At 41.8% G+C, this 13,907-nt stretch overlaps 1 protein-coding gene and 1 non-coding gene across 4 annotated transcripts in view; both read right to left on the bottom strand.

Annotated features, from left to right (window-relative positions):
- Positions 1–13,907, bottom strand: part of INPP4B (inositol polyphosphate-4-phosphatase type II B) — a 708,587-nt gene that overhangs the window by 683,105 nt on the left and 11,575 nt on the right. For 2 of the 3 annotated variants that reach the window (XM_066232845.1, XM_066232867.1), the window contains exon 2: positions 9,123–9,194. The exons of the other annotated variant lie outside the window; for it this stretch is intronic. The gene's annotated coding sequence lies outside the window, so the exon portion shown is untranslated. The remainder of the gene's footprint in view (positions 1–9,122; positions 9,195–13,907) is intronic. 3 annotated transcript variants of the gene reach the window in all.
- LOC136321401 (U1 spliceosomal RNA) lies at positions 13,390–13,553 on the bottom strand. The gene has a single exon (XR_010728656.1). It is a non-coding gene; the product is annotated as a U1 spliceosomal RNA (small nuclear RNA).

The following is a 13,907-nucleotide window of genomic DNA, read 5'->3' as shown; positions in this document are numbered from 1 at the left end:
AATTTAATGAAAATTAAAGAGAGAGAGAGGAAAAATAAGAGAGTTCAGTGAGTCTCAGGGAACTCTGACACCAGAGTTCTAAATGAAGACGTTTACCTACTTTATCTAAATCTACAGCTATCCTCCAATCTGGCTAAAACACCAGAATAATTCTTAGGCTACAAATTCTACCTGCATTTCCCTTCTTCAGCAAGAAAGACAGAAAAGAAAAGGTATTCCTGAAAGCCTTCAAGTTGGTGAAGGTAAAATTCAAAGGTACATCAGTGGAGGCTGTGTTGACACCCTGGCCAGACTCCTACTGACGGGGCCAGTGTAGACAGAAGTCACCTCACCACCTGTCCCCTACCCTCCGCACAGGTACCCTGCGCAGGGGAGTGTGCACACGCGTACATACACATACACACACAATATACATACACAGCCCACACCCAACAACTGATACCCTTGGCTGACAAGGTGTGGTATGGTTTGTGCCTCCATAGTCCCTCTGGGCAGCCCCACGGCAAACGCACATGTAGCCAAGACTAGAGCTGACCTGAAGCCACCGCCTTGCTCAGTTCTTCCCCTCCCCACCTGGCCTGCACCTCTCCCCCTTCCCTGCAGCCCCTCCCTCAGGGCGGCCCCTCCATAGCTCATGGTGCTGGAGTCCCATCTCAGGCTCGGCTTCTGAAAACCCGGCAGAAAACGCCACTCCATCCAGGTGAGGCCATTGACTTAAATTCTAAAAGTCGAATGGCTTCACTGAGATGAAATCAGAACAAATCCTACCTCATTGAAGGCCACCTGAATTTAACCGAGTCTAAGTTTACAGAACTACAAAGATACTGAATGCGGAGGAAAAACGTTTCCTGTTTCAGTTGACAAGCTCATGGTCCAGCCCTGTGGTGGCAGTTACTGGAGCAAAATGCTCAATGCAAATGAATGCTGAAATGTACCAGAACTGGAACACCTTCGTCCTCTGTGCCTTTTCTGCACGCACACCGTTGGTTGGTTTGCTTTTGTTTGTGTAGTTGTTTGTAATTGGTTAATGTAGAAGGGATGACTCAGAAGCTTAAAGAAAACATTTATTTAGCCAACTCAAAGTCCCTTTATTCTAATTTCAATTTTTTTGTTTGTTTTATGAAGTTGGTCTTGTGGACTTGCTGAATTTTAAGAGGATTCTATCTCATGGTTTCTATTATAACATTATATTGGTTATAGTCGGTTATGAACTTAATCTGTCTCCTGCATTTTATTAGCAAACTGTGTGAATTATCTTCACAATATGCAGGCTTGCTCCTGTCCAGTCAGTTATTTCTCCTAGGAATTAAAATGCCTCTTGAGAACTTGGTCAATTGCTTTTTTATTTTTAGTTCTCACTTTTTAGTAATAACATTATAAAATACTTCAATGAAGATATAGTATTTATTACATTCTCTTGAATCTAAATTCCCTTGAGTGCATTTATTTATTTGATTTATAAACTATTTTCTCACAAAAAAGTTAGATTTATATTTCAGTCAATTTTCTATTTTCACACATTATATTAAAAATATACCCTGCCTGAATTAAAATCACACCACAGTGTGGCTATACACTCTTTGGAGGATAATGTTCTTTCTGTGTAGCTTTGTATTGTCCAAGAAGTTACTAATCAGTCCGATAAAAACGCACCTTTCCTGCATTATGCTATTGGTTTATTGGATTAATATTAACATTGTTATTATCATGTTTTCTTTTTCAAATTGTCATCAACTCTATCACCTTATTTAACATATTTTTATTTTACAGTTTATTCTGTGAATTTCCAGCTATAACAATATGGCGGGGCAGAGACTGAGATCTCGCTGAATACTAGCTCAACTATTACGCAACACGGTGTCGCTGGTTTAGGTCAGGATGTACAGTCTGAATGGGTCCCTGACACAAAAAGCAGTGAACACATCTGGAAAGTCATACCACCTAAAGTAAACATTGGCTAAAGGAACAGGCATTGTTCTCTGAAAGGAAGATTAGATTTTGCTCTGAGTGTCCATAAAGGCCAGGATGAGAACCAATGGGTGGAGGCTTTGGGATGACAGACTCTCTCTCCATCTATGGAAGAATTCCTGCCTGCCACAGGAGGCAGGGGGTTCCTGGTCACTGGAGACTTCCAGTCAAAGCTGTAAACGTGATCCCTTGACTTGCTGGGAAGTTTGACTGGAAGAATTCAAGATTCCCTACAACTGTAATAACAGAAAGCAATAAACACTAAAGCTCACGGCATGCCATCCTGCGGCTGTGTGTGAGGCACTTCGAGTGCCTCATCTCATCTCATCATCACCATGACTCTGGGAGGGAAGTGCTAAGATAATCACTCCCCTTTCCCAGACAAGGAAATACGGCTCAGACTCGATGTCTTAGACAGCAGCCCTTAACTGCTGAGTTACAGTGCCCTTCAGGACAGGATAAACCTGACTCAGGCCTCCTCAATAATACCAGTGCAGTTGGACAGTCCATCTCTTTTTATTAAATTGTATTAAATTTACTGGGGTGACACTGGTTAATAACATTACATTAAGTTTCAAGTGTACACATCAGCTATATATAACATTGTGTGTTCACCACCCAAAGTCAAGTCTCCTTCCATCACATGTCCCTACAACCCCTCTTTTGGGTAGCTCCCCTCAAAATGTGAAAACATTTATTTGTAAAGATGTATGCACCCCTATGTTCATTGCAGTATTATTCATGGTGCCCAAGACCTGGAAACCACTATCATTTCTTTTACAGACTCCTATCCTAGTCCTGTGGTTTTGAAATCCCCTCTATATCAGTCAAAATTTGCAAAGTTATACCACATGAACAAACAACTCCTAAATCTTTCTGTCATCTTACAAAGGTTTCTTCCTCATACACTCACATGTTTATCACTGCTGGCCTGGAGACCTGGTCCCCATCTCCTAACAATAGGTTGGGCTGCCGGAGCAGCCCTGTAAGGAAAGATACTGATAAGCACAGCAGAGGGAAGAGAGAGCGCTCTGAAGGGTGCCACACCGGCAATTAAATGCTCAGGTAAAGAAGGAACACAAGTGCCATTTTCACTCACAAGTCACCGGTCAGAATTAGTCACTTGGCCACCCAAACACAAGGGAGCAGCAAACTCAATCCTGTGATCACTCAGAAGGCAGAAGAGCCAGAAACACTTGGTGAATGGAACTAATGACAACCACATTTTCATTACAAAGTTTCAAGCATTCACTCTCTCATTCAAAAGCTGCCAAAATCTCACAGCTTCTCAAAATATGTTCCCTAAGGATTAAATAAGAAGGCAGCGACAGTCCTTGGCAGCACCATAATGTGATAGGATGGAGCCGCTGTTTCCCTTTCACAGTATTTATATCTCTTCAGAAAGTGTGGGGTTTCTTCTAACATGACTGAGAAAATAATCGAGATGTACAATCCTACAAGACTACGATAGTATCTATCCACTCCACAAACAAGGCATCCAAGTAAATAAAATAACAACATTTTTATATGTAGGCTTTTAAAAAACATAGACTGAATTTCTGTCGCTCTCAGTAATCTTCAATAATAAATGTATTTCACTTTAAAGTGCTTTGCTGTTGTTCACAGATCATGTAAATTGCCAAGTGTTTTCTCTTTCAAATGACCTTCACTTTCAACACTCCTTCACAGAAGATGCAGTGGGTTGGCTGTGGTTCTGACTGGACTGATGGTGCTCCTGCGTAAGAGCTGGATCCTGGCCCTAGAATCTCCACCAAGAAAGTGGAGGCTGCAACATGGAGGAACAGGGAGTCCTCTGGTTCTAAATCACTCTTTGCTTCCTTTAAATTCTCCAGGCCTTATGACACTCAAGAATAGGCTAACAATAGCTAGTTGCTAAGTGTTGTCTTGAACCCACTCAGTTAAATAAGTGACTACTTTGAAATTTAAAATCAGCTATAACTCCAACTTCAAAAGCTATGGCTTTCCCAGCATGCATCCCTCCCTCTGCCGGCACTGTCGAAAAGCCCCTCTGCTGAATCAGAAGTGTGAACTGCTGGGGTGGGTGTGAGCTGTCACTCACTCTCCCCGCCCAGCCCTTTATTCGGGTACAGGGCTCTTGCCAAGAGACGGTCTGATCACCTCAATATTGTTCCACTTTGTACAAATGAATTTTTGAAACATCTTTTTTATCAGTTGTTTTTAGAGTGAGAGGGAGACAGAGAAAGAGAGAAGCAGTCCTTTATTGGTCCATTTTAGTCATGTGTTCATTGGTTCCTTCCCATATGTGCCATGAAGAGGAATCAAACCCACAACCTTGGTGTTCCAGGATGACACTCTAACCAACTGAGCTAACCGGCCAAGGCATAAATGAATTTTTTAAATAAAGAGGATCTTTTCTTATAAAAATATCTTCAGAATTTTAAAAATTACACCTTAGTTATAATGAGATAAATTATAAAATGTTCAAAACGGGAACCTTTGTCTTTGGGTTTGGAGATAACATTTCTTGAGAAAGTGTTGAGGACTTTTAAAATTATTTCGGAAATATACTGGAAGGGTCAAAATGTTGGCAATTTTGGGTAATAACTACAACCTTGGATTTGTATGCTAATCTCTTTGATGAGCTAAATAAAGCATATCTCAGACTTCTCCAGTAACCATGCTGTTTTTGACATATTTTAAAGGGCAAGTCATTTAAAGGGTAAATAAACTACCAAATATAGTAGAGTTTTTTTTTAAATCTTCTTTCTTTTGACTTCCAGAAGCCTAAGTACTTTTCCAAGAAGAGATGTGGTTATAGAATGACTTTAATATGAGCACTGAAGATCTAACATTTCATGATCTGCAAATAGAGATCTTACACAGAGGCACCATCAGTCCAGTCAGAACAGCAGCCAACCCATTGCATCTTCTGTGAAGGAGTGTTGAAAGTGAAGGTCATTTGAAAGAGAAAACACTTGGCAATTTACATGATCTGTGAACAACAGCAAAGCACTTTAAAGTGAAATACATTTATTATTGAAGATTACTGAGAGCGACAGAAATTCAGTCTATGTTTTTAAAAAGCCTACATATGAAAATGTTGTTATTTTATTTACTTGGATGCCTTGTTTGGGGAGTGGATAGATACTATCATAGTCTTGTAGGATTGTTCATCTCGATTATTTTCTCAGTCATGTTAGAAGAAACCCCACACTTTCTGAAGAGATATAAATACTGTGAAAGGGAAACAGCGGCTCCATCCTATCACATTTGCAGATCATGAAACGTTAGATCCTCAGTACTCATATTTTTGGATTTGCAGATCCAAAAACAGTTCCCATTCACTTGTTGTAGACTCAAGATCATATACTTTGATCATTTTCACTAAATATAGGACATAAATTTAAGATTTTACTGTTGCTTTATCTGGCTGGTTTTAATCTACCAGCAAATTGTTTTTCTTTACCTAACTTTCAATTCAACATATAAATAGAGAGGGCCTATTCTGTGCAAAGCAGGGACTACAAATTATTGGGCATACAACAGCAGAACCCCTGCCCTCAAGAAGTTTATAAGCCGGTAGAGATGTTAAGAGTAGGCACGCAAACAAATGAGCATGATACAAAGAAGTGTGCAGGAAGCCCTATAACGGAACCACAGGGTTTTTGTGCATAGTACCAGGGGACCACGTTCAGCGAGGGAACTTGAGGACAGCTTTGCAGAAGAGTGGCTTAGGACCTGGATTGGACGTTGAAGACTGGGCAGAATTCTGAGACAAAATTGAAAAAGAAGCATACTATGAAAAGAGGAGATATGAACAAGTCAGTAGGGTGCATTTGGGGGAAACAAGCAGTCTTGTTTGGCTGTGGGCTGTTGCGGAGAGCACAGGACAATGCACACTGTGGCTTCTCAGAGCCTTCCAATGCTCAGGCTAGAAGGAATCCCAAGGACCCTTTGTCCGGTACCTTACTTTTGAGAATGTGGATAATAAAAGCACTTCACTGTTTACGTACCCTGTTCTGGACACTTTTTTTCAAGTTGATTATTTTGCCCATTTTTCCACAGACACACTCCAACATAATTTCAATGCCAGTAGTTTGAGAGAAAGGTAACAAATTCACTTGTGAAATATACTTATACATGAGAAATAACTACCATGTCTTTCTTTATCCAGTTCTAAAAGACAATGTTTAAGGATGAGAAATCCCTTTCCTAAGCTTCAGTTAGTTTAATTATATTCGTAAATGTATTTGCCTGCACAGGGGAAAGAGGCTCAGACACCCTTAAATTGTATAAAACAAGGTCTTCATTCGCAATACTCCTGTATTTCAGGACAATGCCACAAAAGAATCCATAGCATTCGTTCCAGCATTTTACCTGAGACACTGCTGTGCCTTAGGTTTGCTCCTGGAGCGTGTGCCAGCTGTCCTCAAGTCTCCAGTCCCAGTAGGCATGGCCCTGTCCCCTTCTTCATTCTCCTCATGCAAAACTGTTTTCTTAAACACAAACAACATTTTTTCCTACTTGCATCAGAATATCTCCCCCCCTGCACAGGCTCTGCCTTTATGACATTTGGGTTACAGTGTCCTCAACCATAATACTGTTCTTTTCAGCTGCTGTGTCTCTGCAGACGCTCACAGACAGCAAAGCCTGTGTTCCTATACACTTTGACAAGTTCTCTCACCAATGTGGTCTTTACAGCTCCAACTCTCCAGCTTCCAATGCGCAGGAAAAATGAATAACCCAGCAAGCTCTCGCAAATAGCCAAGATAAAGTACAATGACCATTTTCATCTTTAAAAGATCCTTAGAAGCTTGTCATCACTGTTGAAATAGCTTTTCCTTTGTAGCTACTGAAATTCACAGCAGCACCTCTGTCCACAGACCTGTTGGTGACTTTCTGCCATATCTGTGACTCCCAAAGTCATCGTCCCCACCATTGTTTCCAAGGCTCACCCAGGAGAACAAACCAGGTCTTGCCTTGTCACCTGCTTTTGAGGTCAGTCATCTCTTGTTTGGAAAAGCCAGAAGTTCTTTATTTGGAGCATCAGCCTCTGGTTTACCTCTACCTAACAGTAGCTTGCTCTCTGCACTGTCCCTTGAGAAAAGAAGCTTCTAGACATGAGCCAGTCCCATGCTGTTAGCATAAGAGCTGTGCAATATTAATGAAGACAGATTTCACCCGAGCCCTCTACCCCTCTGCACTTAAAGCACTTTCCCATATATTCAGGTGACGCATGCCCTGAATATTAGCAGAAGTTAATTTCATTTTATCTGCTCTACTTGCAGCTAAGTCTTCAAGCCCAATCATCAAATTTAATAAAGTCACATGCAAACTAGAAGGTCCTCATATTAACTGGAAAAGAATGCCAATAATAATTTGTTACCATTCACCAGAAGGGATGCAATAACATCCCCCTTGGCAGACAGAGAAGTCCCACTGCCAATGGTAGCTGTTCGGAATTGTCCGTGTTCACGTACATCACAGACATGTATATTTTTAAGGGAGGTGTAAAAAAATATCCTTAACATTTCCTGCAGTATGAAGTAGAGACAAATCCAAAGGCATAGACATATTTCCTGAAGAAAAGTACAAACTTCAAGAAACTGAAGTAAATTGAAAATATTTATCCAGTATACTACTAGTACTGTTCCAACCTCCCCCAACCAGAGTACAACAAACCAACCAGTCTCAATCAAGACACATTAACAGTCCTTTCATTCACTCAGTCATTCAACAAACATGCACTGGACACTTATCATGTGCCAGACAGTATGCTAAACACTAAGAAGATGTGGGTGAAAATTACCAGTACAATCCCTGCCCATACGGAGAGCACAACAGGTGGCAAATTAAAGTAATAATTGATCATAAATATAAGATGGTATAGGTTGAGAAACTTGGACCTGAAATTTAAAGGATAAACAGGGAAATGACATTGAGAAGGATGAGAAGACAAGAGATGGAGTGAGCCAGATCGGGCAGTGGTGCAGTGGATAGAGCGTCGGACTGGGATGTGGAGGACCCAGGTTCAAGACCCCGAGGTCACCAGCTTGAGCACAGGCTCATCTGGTTTGAGCAAAGTTCACCAGCTTGGACCCAAGGTCGCTGGCTCGAGCAAGAGGTTACTTGGTCTGCTGTAGCCCCGTGGTCAAGGCACATATGAGAAAGCAATCAATGAACAACAACTAAGGTGTTGCAATGAAAAACTGATGATTGATGCTTCTCATCTCTCTCCATTCCTGTCTGTCTGTCCCTGTATATCCCTGTCTCTGACTCTCTCTGTAAAAAAAAAAAAGAGAGAGAGATGGAGTGAAAAACAGGAGAACTGGTGATCTGCTTTCACACCAAAGTCCTAGATTTCAGATAAATTGCAATAACATATATAATGCTGAGTCCACAAGAAATTAAATAAAATCTCTCAATGACAAAGTAAAATGAACAATAAATCAAGATAGCACCAGAAATGTTAATACCAGGAAACCAGACCTTGGGGAAGTCAAGTGCCCATATAAAAGAACAGATGCTAAAATAAAGTCTTGGACCTGTGTCCTGAGCGGAGCATGACCCTGACCCCCCAGAGCTCCTTGTAAAATGTGGAGCTGGAACACTTCACACATCAACCATGGGAACAGGTGAGGAAATCTGACCACCTCCATCATAGTTCTGAGCTGGGAAAAAGAAGAAGGAAACCCTTTTCTGAAAAAGTGTATATATAGCTATTATTTCACAAGAGTCCCAGCTTTCAATGATACTGCTCACAGGGAAGGTGTGGAGGTCCATGGTATCTTGCAGAAATAAATACAAATCCTCTTTGGAGAAAAGGATCATCAACTCAGCTCCCTTAGGAATTGCACAGATTGATTTTAGCCAGAAATGTACTCAGATTAACAAAAACTCAAGAAAACAAGCCATCGTGACAAAAATCAGCAGAAACAATAGAACCTCAAAGCTTTAAACATCAGACCTAACAGATATAATATAAGTAACAATGCATAAAATGACTAAAGAAATTAAAGACGGGCTTTATATTTCAAGAAAGGCCAAGAATGATCCAAAGTCACCAAGAGAAATTTGAAAAGAAAACTAAATAGAATGAGCTAAGTATCTTACGTTGAAATCCCAGATCCACTCTTTCCACCCTTCCCACCATGCTCAAGTCCCATTTTTACCTGATCTGTATCCACCATCATATCAATCCCATCGTGACCCCTGGCTTCTGACCAGCCAATGCAGAGCACGAGCTAGAGAAAAGACAGAGGAGGGGAGTGAGTCTAGGTGTTTATAACCTGGGTTCCCTCTCTGTGATGTCTCTAGGGCTAGCTGGGCCTCTTGTCAGAAGGTCACAGAAAGGCACCACTCTATACAACCCTCCCTTCCTCCAGTTCCCAGTAACCTGTCCCTCTCGGACTGTTCTGTTGCCGTTATTCCTGAGCTGTTATACTCTTCCTTGCGGCTCCTCTTTATCCTACCTACCCAGAGAGAAAAGATAAATCACTACAAAGAAACGGCTATTAAACTGACAGCAAAATTCTCAATAGTAACGGTAGAAGCCAGAAAACCGTGGAACAATATCTTCAAAACGCTGAGAGAAAAGCTGTCAGCTTGGAATTGCATAACACTATTATTCAACAGCAAGTCCAAAACAAAGGCGGCCTGAAATAAACAGAAAGCAAGAGCGTTTACTAGTAATAAACTCTTGGCTATAATAAATATACTTACAAAGCGGGAAAGCTACAGAGAAAAAAATACTAGAATAAGAGAGGGTGGTAAAGTGGCTGATTAGAAGATCAATACCCTAAAACCAATATTTCTATATACCATTAACAAATAGCAAGAAAATGTAGCGTTAGAAGAGATACCATTTTAAATAACTACAATAAAATTGAGGTACCGAATAAAACTAACACAGGATGTAGAGGACCTTTAAAGAGCAAATGTTTAAACTGTCTCAAAAGACACTAAATAAGAGAGAGATACATTGTTCATGGATACAAAGATTATAATCAACAGCATAAGAGGCCTAATCAATCCACATTGATCTAGGGATTTGGTGCAATTTCAATCAAAGAGAGGGACCTACTAGGGAGAAGGGGCACAAGTGTGTTCCATCATTACTTTTTATAATATACAGACTCTTTACCCATCCATCTACGTATCTATATACATTTTATCCAACATACTTTATATTGAAAAAATAAATTTTAAGAATAGGAGAATTCAGAATAAAAAAAAGAGAATTTTTTAACAGAATAGTTAAAAAATAGTTAACACATGCTGCTATTGCCAAGTGGTTAAGTAAGAGAAAGATGGAGAGCTACTTGTGAAAGGTGCCGCAAAGGATCTCAGCGACGCTGGCGGCAGCGGGTCCACTGGAGCTGTGGGGTACAGCGCAGACCACGGTGAAATGGGGGAGCAGAGGAAATGTTGCACGTCGCTTCCAAGATGCCTGGCTCTCCTATGGAAGTGACAGGAAGGTGCCTGGAGTGAAAATACTCAGCAGAGAAGGTATTTTCTTCATTGGAACGTGTGCAAATCTGGAGCATGTCCATTGCTTGTTGGAAGGAGACAGAGAGAAGTGAAGATGCAGGAAATAAGGAATGATGGCCAGGCAGAGACCTGTGCGATTTCAGGAGGCCGCGTGGGAAGGAGGACAGGGTGGGGACCAGGTGCGTGAGTGAGTGGAGTAGACTGGTGTGGGTTATTAAAGGTAATGTTTTTATTGGCTTTGACTTTTACTGGAAACTAAGAGGTAAGAGGGCCTAAGGATACATTCTTCCCTAACAACATTTTCTAGTGCCTAACTTTGACGCTGGTAAATCAAGTAATAAATTCAAATGAATACACTGGAAAATCTCAGTACCTTCACAGAGACATTTATTCCACCAGATCTGGGTCACATATGGCTTGGTGATTCCATGTAGCAGAGTCCTCAAGTGTAGACCAAGGATATCGCTCTGCATTCAATGGCTCTACCCAACTCCACAGAAGTTTTTAGGAAGATAAGCCACAAGGGGAAAATGAAGCAGTAAGACTGTGCAGCTCAGAGTGCCATCGAGCAAAGAAATTGTGACTTGTCTGCTTTTGCATATTAAAACATTAATCTCCCCATGGGGGAGCGGCTCCAGTAATTTCTCTGCTAACATCTTCTACAAGGATTCACAAGGGTGAGGAAAGACCTCTCACTATCCATTAATTTAAAGAACATGGTTCATACAGATCCTCTCGTGCTTTCAATGAATTATGATCAGGCTGAGAACACCAATTCCTCCAGCGTTTTTCAAAAGCATTTTCTCCTCTTCCCATGATTAAGCCTTATGCTGGGTGACCGCCCCATACAGACCAGCAAACAAATCTGCAGTGGTCACGCAACGCTAACTCGCAACACGGTTTTCCATTATAAGACAGAGAATTCTTTAAAGAGTGAGACTAAATGCATGCTTATCTTAATGAAACATTGTCATCCAAGATGTGCTTGTTTTCTTCAAACATACTATTCTTTTCAAACTTTTATTTATTGATTGATTTTAGAGAAAGAGGTAAGGAGGAGGGGGGAGAGAGAAGCATCAATGTGCTGCTTGCATTGCTTGGCTGGGTCTTGTATGCGCCCCAACTGGGGATGGAACCTAAAACCTTGGAATATCGGGACGATGCTCTAACCAACTGAGCTACCTGGCCAAGGCCTTCAAATACATTGTTCTTAACAGTGTTGGTAAAGTCTCATGGTATCTGTAGCCATGGCACAAATAAACCTTAGCATCATGGGCACCATACGGTGCAAACGAATCTTTCCTAAAAACAAAATATATTTTGGGCTCAAGATCTATTTTCTCAGACAGCAGGAGCGAAAAACAACCGAGGCTGTACAGCGGTTTTCATATGTTTGGCTTCCAATGTCTACAGGCGGCTTTAACCCATGGATTTCATAGTGACAAATGTTCATTTCCATTGACACGAACTGTTTTGAGTAGAAAATTCGGTGACAAGTAAAATTTGTACGTGTGCCCGACGCACGTACAATAACCATGTAAATGAAGCATATCAGCTTCCGCAGCTCTCATGAAAAACACAGCAGATGTTTCTTCCCACCGATGATGATTTTTCAGGCCACCAAGAAACTTGGCAAGAATGTTCAAAGTACGTAAAGGTTTCCAATTGTGGGGCAGTTTATGCTTATAATCATCATAGGGTTTTCAGGTATTTCATACATATATATAATATTTTTTCAGGATATATTTATGTATATATATATAGTAACAGACTGATCCAACCAGAGCTAAATAACCATTTTTCCTAACTTAAAATAGAAACAAATGCAAAGGGAAGGAACCTACTGATAGCCACCTTGTTCTCAGCCAGGTCCTCCCTGGACAGACACAAGCATCTTCACACTGGCCTGACCACAGCAGGGAGAGAGCAACCTGCCCCTGGCACCATGGCTGCAAACCACCCACAAGGGGGCAGTTATGCTGCTTTCCCATCAGTTGGGGCTGCCGTGAAGACCCCCCACATGGGACAGGCAAGCACAGAGGCTTTCTCTTACTTCTGCTGCTGAGGGTCCATGAGTCAGATGACAAGAGTAGCATCCTGCATGGTGGGAGCTGAGGGAATGTGCTCAGAATCCTGGATCTATCACTTCCTAAAGAGCATGTTACACTTCCTGTCTGGGCCTCAATTTTCTCACCCGTAAAATGGGGTAATATCAGTGCCTACCTCATACAACTGTGGGGAGTAAGAAAGGTAGTATGAGTGAATCATTCATAGCGTTCAGTAAACGCTAGCTGTTGCTATTTATTTATTTTTTTATCTTATTATTTTTTTTTTTTTGTATTTTTCTGAAGTTGGAAACGGGGAGGCAGACAGACTCCTGCATGCGCCCGACCGGGATCCATCCGGCACGCCCACCAGGGGGCGATGCTCTGCCCATCTGGGGCCTTGCTCTGTGGCAATCAGAGCCATTCTAACTCCTGAGGCAGAGGCCACAGAGCCATCCTCAGCATCAGGGCAAACTTTGCTCCAATGGAGCCTTGGCTGCGGGAGGGGAAGAGAGAGACAGAGAGGAAGGAGAGGGGGAGGGGTGGAGAAGCAGATGGGCGCTTCTCCTGTGTGCCCTGGCCGGGAATCGAACCAGGGACTCCTGCATGCCAGGCCGACGCTCTACCACTGAGCCAACTGGCCAGGGGCTATTTTTTATCAGAATAGATCAGGTGAGCTCCCATTAGGATACATTTCCCCCCATATACCTTTTATTGATGATTCTTGTGGATAAGACAGGTGTGATAAAGAACTCTGCAAATTACTCCGCCTCAAGAAGACAAGCTGACCCCACAGCTCTACAAATATATAGTTGTAATTGTTTTTCCATAGCCCGCCTGCCAAAGTGTAATAAACATTTCAGTGGGCATTCTTCTTTTTCTTTTTTTATTTTTCCCTTTTATTTCAGGAAAAGCATGAACACATTCCCCCACTACAATAAACTGTGCAGTCACGTTCCCCACATTAGGGGAAATCACAGGAGTCAGCACCTCTAGAGTGTAATGGGTGAGCCTCACCCTGAGAAAATCCCCTTCGTGATCACGGCATCTCCCCTGCCAGGTAAGTATCAGTGCCCGTTTTTCAACAGGCTCTGATGCAGCAAAAATTCTCATGGAGGGTGGACCATATCCAAGGTAATGTGTTTAGCAAGCGCCTGACATATGGCAGGACCCAACACTGTTCACTCTGTTCCCATTTTCTTCACTGTGTCCCTCCCTCACCAACCCTTGTAAACCCACACGCCCGAAGGAACAAGAATATGTGCACACAACCCAGGCACATGCACACACACAAGTACTTTTCAAAACCCAGATTCTTCCTGAGTTTACCAAGAGCTTAGCTAACAGACTCAAGTTCTTCTAGACCTTCAGCAAGAAAGCACGATTTTTCGATGTTATTTAATTATATCATTTTCTGTCTCT

Source organism: Saccopteryx bilineata, chromosome 1, assembly GCF_036850765.1.
Source record: "Saccopteryx bilineata isolate mSacBil1 chromosome 1, mSacBil1_pri_phased_curated, whole genome shotgun sequence".
NCBI lineage: Eukaryota > Metazoa > Chordata > Mammalia > Chiroptera > Emballonuridae > Saccopteryx > Saccopteryx bilineata.
The sequence above is the reverse complement of the archived record's forward strand: the minus strand, read 5'-3'. Positions and strand labels throughout refer to the sequence as shown.